This window comes from Girardinichthys multiradiatus, chromosome 15 (assembly GCF_021462225.1).
Source record: "Girardinichthys multiradiatus isolate DD_20200921_A chromosome 15, DD_fGirMul_XY1, whole genome shotgun sequence".
Classification (NCBI taxonomy): domain Eukaryota; kingdom Metazoa; phylum Chordata; class Actinopteri; order Cyprinodontiformes; family Goodeidae; genus Girardinichthys; species Girardinichthys multiradiatus.
Genome location: NC_061808.1, coordinates 35,457,766 through 35,467,450, shown reverse-complemented (window position 1 = coordinate 35,467,450; position 9,685 = coordinate 35,457,766).

Here is a 9,685-nt window from a genome sequence, read left to right as displayed (position 1 = left end):
CAGTATTTTAATGCTGTCATTAACCAAAGAACCTACATCTTTGCTACACTCTATGAAGTTCCACATCTTCCTTCAGAGACATAAATTCCACTCACAGCCCAAAACTTTAAAATATATTTATACTTCATAAAAATTGAGGGGGTTCGTGTATACTCTACAGTCCCAAGATAACAACTCAGGATGATGATTATAAGCAGACTGCATTTATGGTACAAAAATGATTTCTAAACGAAACTGTGTGTAGGAGTTTGACATCTAGTGGTCAAGTTTGAGATTGCAACCATCTTTAACAGTGTCCCCTGTTTGCTAACAAACTATTCCACCTGTTAAAGCGAGGAAAAAACTCAGTTTCCGCCTACAGAGCTAGAGATTAAAGCCATGACAAAAAGCCATGACAGAAAGTGAAACGGTTATTTTAAAGTAATTCATTCCACATAGAGAAAAATATTTCAAGCTTTTATTCCTTGTAATTTTGATGATTATGGCCTACAGGTAGAGAAAACCCAAAATTCAATGTCTCAGAAAGTTAAAATATCACAGACCAATAAAACAAATTATGTTTTTAGCACAAATGTCAGGCTTCTGAAAACTTTGCCCATTTCTATGCACTCAATACTTGGTTGGGCCTCCTACTGCATGAGTTACTGCGTCAGTGCACCGTGGCATAGAGGCGATCAGCCTGTGTCACTGCGTTGGTGTAATGGAAGCTTTGCTTTGATAGTTGCCTTCAGGTCATCTGCCTTGTTGGGTCTGGTGTCTCTCATCTTCCTCTTGACACCATGGTCATTGAACCATCGAGCTTTTGGTACCTTTGGCAGTGTGGGCCGGTTCCAAGTCCTGCTGGAAAATATAATCAGCATCTCCATACAGCTTGTCAGCAGAGGGAAGCATGAAGTGCTCTAGAGGTTCCTGGTAGATGGCTGCATTGACTGTGGACTTCAGAAGACCCAGTGGACCAACACCAGCAGATGACATGGAACCAAAAACTAACTGTGGGAACTTCACACTAACTTCAAGCAGCATAAATTCTGTGCCTCTCCACTCTTCATCCGGACTCTGGGACCTTGATTTCCAAATTAAATGCTGAATTTACTTTCAACAGGAATTTGGTCCATTGAGCAACATTCCAGTTCCTTTTCTCTTTAGCCCATGTTAGGCACTTCTGATGTCTTTGATTCAGGAGTGGCTTGAAATGAGGAATTAAACATTTGTAGCCCATGTCTAGTATTTGTCTGTGGTGGCTCTTGATGCACAGACTTCAGCCTCAGTCCACTCCATAGCTCCCTCAAATTCTTAAATGGATTTCGTTTGATAATCATCTCAAGGCTGCGGTTCTCCCCGTTTCTGGTGTACCTTTTCCTACCACACTTCTTCCTTCCACTCAATTTTCTGGTAATACGCTTGGATACAGAACTCACAGAACAACCAGCTTCTACAGCAATGATCTTTTGTGGCTTACCTTCCTTGTAGAATGTGTCAATGACTGTCCTTGCAATGATCACATAATCCAACTTAAAAATCTGTCCACATTCTTAATGTTTACACAAATATAAAGTGCAATTTTAAAGGGATCCAAAATCTTTAATACAGTATGACTGCACCAATAATTCTCTTCAGTCCTCAAAACTCCTGATCAGTTTTCAAAAAAGCAGGGACTAAAATCTATTATTTGTTTTCCAACCCTCAGTGAAGAGGGATACAGTACTGGTTGTGTCTGCTCTTGCAGTTAGAATCATTTGGGTTCATTAACAAAAAGGCTTTTTTTTTCATGGCAACAGTAATTCCAAGGAATACATAATCCATAATTACAGACACCTGACTGAATTCATTCTAAGGTTTCCTTCCTCTACCCACACCTGGTTTCTTTTATCCAGCTCACATGTCTTTGTGAAGCAGTGATGAGACACTTTGACCTGGCGAGTCTTTAACTTCTATGACACACTAAGAGGAAATGAAAGGTTTTATTGATTTATTAACAAAGGCTATAATTCCTGTATGGTAGGAGCTGAAACATTCGCTTTGGTACACGGTTGTTTTATTTTCCACAGGGCGATTTTGCAGGAGTCCTTTCCAGCAGCAACTTGGAAACAAAGGGGGAAGAAAAGCTCTATGATCCATGCCAGGAGTCTTGAGGGAAACACTACAGCTGGTTTCTTTATGAGAGCAACACTGCCCTCTGGAGTGTCTGCAGACACTCAGAGAACTTGGCATTAAAGAAGACACTCATGCGTTTGTAGATATCCAGGCCACTTTGCATTTAATTATGGCTAGAATTTTTACCTGGAGTGTTTTTATTGTCAGATATCCATTTATGACTAGTAACATACAGGGGTTGGACAATGAAACAGAAACACCTGGTTTTAGACCACAATAATTTATTAGTATGGTGTAGGGCCTCCTTTTGCGGCCAACACAGCATCACTTCGTCTTGGGAATGACATATACAAGTCCTGCACAGTGGTCAGAAGAATTTTAAGCCATTCTTCTTGCAGGATAGTGGTCAGGTCACTAAGTGATACTGGTGGAGGAAAACGTTTCCTGACTCGCTCCTCCAAAACACCCCAAAGTGGATCAATAATATTTAGATCTGGTGACTGTGCAGGCCATGGTAGATGTTCAACTTCACTTTCATGTTCATCAAACCAATCTTTCACCAGTCTTGCTGTGTGTATTGGTGATTGTCATCCTGATACACGGCACCGCCTTCAGGATACAATGTTTGAACCATTGGATGCACATGGTCCTCAAGAATGGTTTGGTAGTCCTTGGCAGTGACGCGCCCATCTAGCACAAGTATTGGGCCAAGGGAATGCCATGATATGGCAGCCCAAACCATCACTGATCCACCCCTATGCTTCACTCTGACCATGCAACAGTCTGGGTGGTACGCTTCTTTGGGGCTTCTCCACACCGTAACTCTCCCTGATGTGGGGAAAACAGTAAAGGTGGACTCATCAGAGAACAATACATGTTTCACATTGTCCACAGCCCAAGATTTGCGCTCCTTGCACCATTGAAACCGACGTTTGGCATTGGCATGAGTGACCAAAGGTTTGGCTATAGCAGCCCGGCCGTGTATATTGACCCTGTGGAGCTCCCGACGGACAGTTCTGGTGGAAACAGGAGAGTTGAGGTGCACATTTAATTCTGCTGTGATTTGGGCAGCCGTGGTTTATGTTATTTGGATACAATCCGGGTTAGCACCCGAACATCCCTTTCAAACAGATTCCTCTTGCATCCACAGTTAATCCTGTTGGATGTGGTTCGTCCTTCTTGGTGGTATGCTGACATTACCCTGGATACCGTGGCTCTTGATACATCACAAAGACTTGCTGTCTTGGTCACAGATGCGCCAGCAAGACGTGCACCAACAATTTGTCCACTTTTGAACTCTGGTATGTCACTCACAATGTTGTGTGCATTTCAATATTTTGAACAAAACTGTGCTCTTACCCTGCTAAATGAACCTTCACACTCTGCTCTTACTGGTGCAATGTGCAATCAATGAAGACTGGCTACCAGGCTGGTCCAATTTAACCATGAAACCTCCCACACTAAAATGACAAGTGTTTCACTTTCATTGTCCAACCCCTGTAGCTGAGTCACAAAATGGCCTCCTGGTAAAAGCAGAGATGTTATGATGATCAAAAACAAGAATCTTCTAATAATATGTTGCATTATGTAGCAAAATATGTTCTTAGATGTTTTATTAAATGCCCAATCAGCTATAGCCAGAAAAAAGCAAGTGCAAAAATTAATTGATTTATAGAGAATGATTTTTTTTTTTTATTGAAAGACCAGAAAGTCCATATTATAAAGTATAAAAGGAAATTTAGCTCAAATTTCAAACTGTTCAAAGGGCAGAGGGCCTCAATTTGTTGGCTTGGTACAAAGGTTTTTCCCTGCAAGTTTTAATTGGATTTAGTTGCTTGATATTGCTCTGAAACCTTCCACTCTGAGTTTTTCCAGTATAGTTTTGGAACAAAGTAATTCTAGAGGTTGTGTGACACAACATTTTTCTCAACATAAAATCAAGAAGATGTAGGATAAACAGTTTACCATGGATAAAGCCATCAGACCATTTACTCACTGTAAGCATGCTTTGGAAACTCTGACAAATATAAGTAAATATTTGGCTTTGCAGCCAAGTCCCATTTCTGTGGCTCGTCTCTTTTTCCTTTTTGACTGTGTCCAATCTCTTATTTTAAATTTTTTTTTTATCTCTTAACAGTGGCTTCTGTTCATAACAAAGTCAAGGGAATGTTTCTAAAAACAAACACATAATGTCCCCAGTTTAAACAATACATATGACAGAGGGAAAGGCTGATGTTGGTTTTGATCCAACTTATAACAGAGAAAGGAGGACACAATTTCAAACTGCTTTTTACATTGATTTTAAATTTGAATGATCATGTGTTTGTGAATATACAGTGTGTATATACAGTTAAGCTCAAAGTAATTCATACCCCTGGCAGATGTTTGTTTCTGATAGGAAATGATACAGGCATCTCAAAAGATAATAATAGAAAAGGTATCATTTTTTACAAATATAATGTTTTTATTCAAACTTCAATTAAACATGGCATATAAAAATGTTTAATCATTGTAAAAACCTTTATTGGCATTACAGGAACTTTCACCCACTTTTTGCATGTTTCTGCTTGATTGAAAAAAAAATAAAAATAAAAATAAATTAAATAAAAAATTTGCTCCAAGTCTTCAAAGGGGGAATTCCTCTTTACCATTACCCTAATCTTTACGTCCCTCCACAGATTCTCTATCTGAATAAATTCGGGACTCTAGCTGGCCGACTCCTAAATGGTATTAATACTTTCAATCTGCCAGGAGTATGGTTCTGGGTTTAACTGTACCTACGAGGCTTTGACCCAACAAGCACTTACAAAGAGGAAGGTAACAAACCTGCCTACAGGAACTGAAAATAGACAAAGTATTTCATTCAGTTTGTTACCACAGACTGGTGAGTTGCCGGTGAGCACCAATGAGACCACTAAGTTACCTACAATATTGTTAAACACCTGGCTGCCATTTTAGCTCCAATGGTAGTGTCCGAGCTACCGCACCCTGTTGGTGGTCAGACGTCTTGGAGTTCCTCCGGCCCTTGGTCCCCAGAAACGATCCCACACTCTATCTAACACTGACTCTTAAAGGAACAACTCTCAAACAGTTTCTAACTTTAAGCTCCTTTAATCTAATCTAATCTAATCTAATCTAACCTAAAAGAGCCTAGAAAGAAGGTCACATGTAGTTTTATATCTGGCACTCCAATGCAATGGATGTGTCCTCCCTCAGTGATTATGAGTAGACTATATGTCACCATTGTGGTGTCTATCTGGTAGGTTTTTGTAGTAGCGGGTGTCCATCCTTAAACTAAGTGTGCCGTGGCCTTCTAATCAAACCAGTTACCAGTTGCTCCACTATCAAACCCAGTGCCCCAGCCTCAGGTCGTTCATGACAAAACTTGGGCCATTTATCCTTGTACTGTATGTCTATGAGCATTCTTATCCTTTTCTAACAAAAGGGAAACATTAGAACTTATGCTTTATATCCCTATGGTGTGAATGGGAAAAACAACTATGAGTAATATTAATAAAGGTTATTCCTAACAGTAGTGAACACCCACATCACATACAAAATCTCCATTCATTTTGCCAGCAAAGTCAGACAACCCAAACTAGTTCCTTGTACCATAAACCCTCATATCATTCAATGTCACATTCCCTTTTCACCTGCTTAACCATATCAGAGATAGAAAAATCTGTTAAGTTGCTACACAGCAGGACCAACTTTACCCCAGACCAGATTTGCATTGTTGGATCCCTGTCAGTCCATCAATGACAACTTCTACAGACATAAGCATGGGATCCCCAGTTTCACTATTGCAGCCAGTCTGTAAACAAAGGGTTTTATCTTTCTCACACCTACTCTGCTGCATTGACACATTTTCTCTGCCAGTTTTTGCAGCTATTCACACCTTAGGATGTACACATTGGCCTCTTTGGTGAAATGTTAGGAACATCAAGTGACATTTACTCAAATGTAGGGCCACTGACTCAGGTGACCGCTGTGACTTTAATGGTCCCATTAGTGTGACTGTTTGACTAGAGGCCTAGAACTCATTAAAACCCACATTTACAACTAATAAAGCCTTTGGTTGAGAGGTGAATCATCTTCAAGATCAAGAGCAGAAGTCCATAAAATGTTTTATAAATTCTGAGCTGTTTGCCCACTTGTTCACCTTCATCACAGAGAACAGTTGCAGAAGTTAAATAATCTGCAGTTCTATAATCTATAATCTCGATCTCAATGTTCACAAAAGCTGTCTCCATGTCAACTAATTGTGCAGTGTCCTCAATTTATAAGCCAAATGTGGGATTGGGAACACAGCAAGGCTGACTACCAGGAGTAGGTTGGATGCTCTGTCTCTAGCTACAGGTTACGCTACCATTGCTTTTTGGGATGTGTATGCCGATTGGTGTGAGTGCTATGAAACCTTCTGACAGGCCATTAATAAGAAATAAATGAAACAATTTTGTGGCCCAATTAGATTTGTACAATATTTGGCACACAGACCTTGTTCTTAACAGGTCTGGTCTAACAGGTTTTCTTTCTCTTTCTACGTCCCATCTAAAAAAAAAACATCCATAGCATGATGCTGCCACCACCTTGTTTTCCCGTGGGGGTGGTGTGTTTAAGCTGTACTGATGAGTGGACATGCATGTACATGTGCCGTGTTTGTTTTCTGCCATATTGCATTTTGCATGGAAAGCAAACAGTAAATTTCTGGTCATTTGACTAGAGCACTGACTTCTGTAACTAGTTGCTATAGACTTCGTTCTACCTGATTTTGTCCCTCTCCATGCACTTTTGTAATAGGTGACATTGTGCCAGACACAGGATAACCCAACAATTTAAATGCTGTCTTACATAAATCAAAACTCACTGCACATTGCAGAGAAGTAGTTGTATTTTCCTATGTTTGTGTGGAACTTTACAGCAACAAAACGGCTACTAAAACGGTGAGAAATTCAAAGGTCTGACATGGCAGAGGTATAGTGCGTGGTCAGAATCTGAAATGACCCTTGAGAGCACGGTCTAAACTTGAACAGCGTCACAGAGACACTGCCAGCAGTTCCACATGAGATTTGCAGCAACCTAGTTTCAGTTTTCAGTGAAGGTGGCTCATGTTCGTGGGGACTGAATCAGTCCATTTTCCCACCAAGCCAGACCTCTGCTCTACATTTTTAAACCCTTCTCTCTCACGCCCCCCTCTTCCTTCCATCTGTTTCCAATCAACACTCACTGCCAAAACCAAGATATACTTCCCCATGAAGAGGCACCTCACACACCAACACAAATCATGCAGTTAGTAAACAGAACAGATATAGAGTGAGAATATAATAGAGTTTTGTGCAGTTTAGTTCCCTTAAAATACCTTATGGGCTAAAAACAGCCATGTAGGTCAGCTTGACTGGAAAGGAAAAAAAAGGATACAGACTTAAACACAAAAATAACTTCATAAATAACTTTTAGCAGTATGACAGTTATACCTCCCAGCAATAGTGTTAAGACCAATGCTGCAATTATTGCTGTGTGAAATATGAAGGCGTTTATTTTGTAAGGTATGTCTAGGTGTTGTTTTGAAAGTCCAGCATGGTTGTCCTTTCAGGTCTGGCGTACTTCCACTAGATATAAAGAACCTGTTTGCTATTCTAAAATCATTGTGTATGCTATTATCAGCTTAAAAAAAATTAATACAAACTATAGAAGCTGAGGCTTTTATTTTGAAAGTTTCAGTAAGCCTTATTTCAAAGGACTAGCATAGTCCCATTTCCAACACTGTGTGAACTCCAACAGTACTGTAATGCCTAGTCCTGCAATAATATATAGTTTAAAACGTAAAAGCTATTATTTTGTAGAGCATGTTTTGTCTTATTTTGAAAGTACAGCGTGGTTGTCCTTTCTGGTCTGGGTTAGTTCTGTTAGTTGTTCTAAAATCAGTGTATATGCTATTATCAGCTTAAAAAATCATTAGTAACTATGGAAGGTTGAGGATTTTATTTTGAAAATTTCTGGAGGCCTTATTTTAAAGGGCTGATCTGGTCCTATTTCAAACACTGGATGAGGTCCAACAATAGCGTGAAGCCCAGTGCTGCAATTTTTTATAGTTTAAAATGTAAAGGCTTTTATTTTGTAGAGCATGTTTTGTCTTTTTTTGAAAATCTAGCAGGTTTGTCCTTTCAAGTCTGGGTTATTTCCATTGGTCATATAGAACCTGCTTGCTTGTCTGAAATCATTGTGTATGCTATTATCAGTTTAAAAAATAATTTGTAAATGTGGAAGGTTGATGTTCAGTGTGAAAAAACGGCTTTTATTTTGTAGAGTATGTGTAGGTCTTATTTTGTAAATCTAATGTGGTTGTCAGCTATGACTGACTTATTGTGATCACTCATGAAAGCTTCCGGCCTGAGCTCAGCCTCAGAGCCACTCTCTGTCAGAGGTTTCTTAAGTTCACTGGCAGCTGTGTTCTGTTGCTATGGTAATTAATGAGTGCCCAACAGCTGCTGTTTCTCACTCACGCAGCACCACACTTTGTATCTCATCATGGCCTGACTTTATAACATGGTGGCACATGCTCCCGAACTACGGCCCATAACTCGGAAACCGTAAGGGCTATCAACGTCATTCTTGGACCGTTTTTCTCAGAACGGACAAGAGAACGAGAATATAAACACATTTTTGTTGAAAATATAATAATAAAGGCACAACACTAGGTGACAAAAAGGGAAAAATTGAGAAAAACACAAAAATGCCTGAACATGCTCTTGAACAACGTCTAATACCTCAGAAACTATAAGCGCTATCAATTTGATCCATGCACTGTATTAATCAGCAGGGCCTGGTGAACAATCATGGAGCTTCTCAATTTTCTACAAAAATCTGTCTGGGAAGTGTGACCCTGTGAAAAAGCGGATAATTTTGACAATTTTTAACCTGAGTGAAGGTGAATTTTTCTCTCTCAAACAAACCTACTTCACGAGAAAACGATAAATGGTATCCAAAGAATTTTTGGACCGTAGGTATCAGCAGGGATCGGTGAACAATCCTGGAGATTTTCATGTGTCTACATAAATCCGTGTAGGAGATGTGACAGTGTAGAAAAGTGGATAATTTTGAAATTTGTTAATTTCAAGCGATTTTGAGAAGGACAGATTTGGTACTCATAAACAAACCTTTTTTATGACAAAACAATAAAAGGTATCAAAAGAATTCCTTCACTGTGAGCGCCAGCAAGGTCTGAAGATTAATTGGTGCAAAGCTCATGTCTGTAACTTGAACGGTTTAGGAGAGACGGCGATTCGAAAACATGTGAGATTAAAGATTTTTTGCTCTGATTTTTCTGAAATTCCTATAGGTTTTCCATTCAGAGTGTGTTGTCTTTGCGTTGCTCCCGGACGTGTTGCATGAAATCTGTTAGTCCCACATTAATGAGGGTGACATTTTCTGAATCGCGAAAGAGCATCCTACATTTTGATACCTAATTTGTGCCAGTAGAGTGAAAATTGAGCAAGTGAGGAGAGTTTGTTCGTTCTTTCTCAGGTTATTCAACTACCTAGAACGTACACTCTACCGACTGACGAATTCCGCCATAGGATTACATTATAAT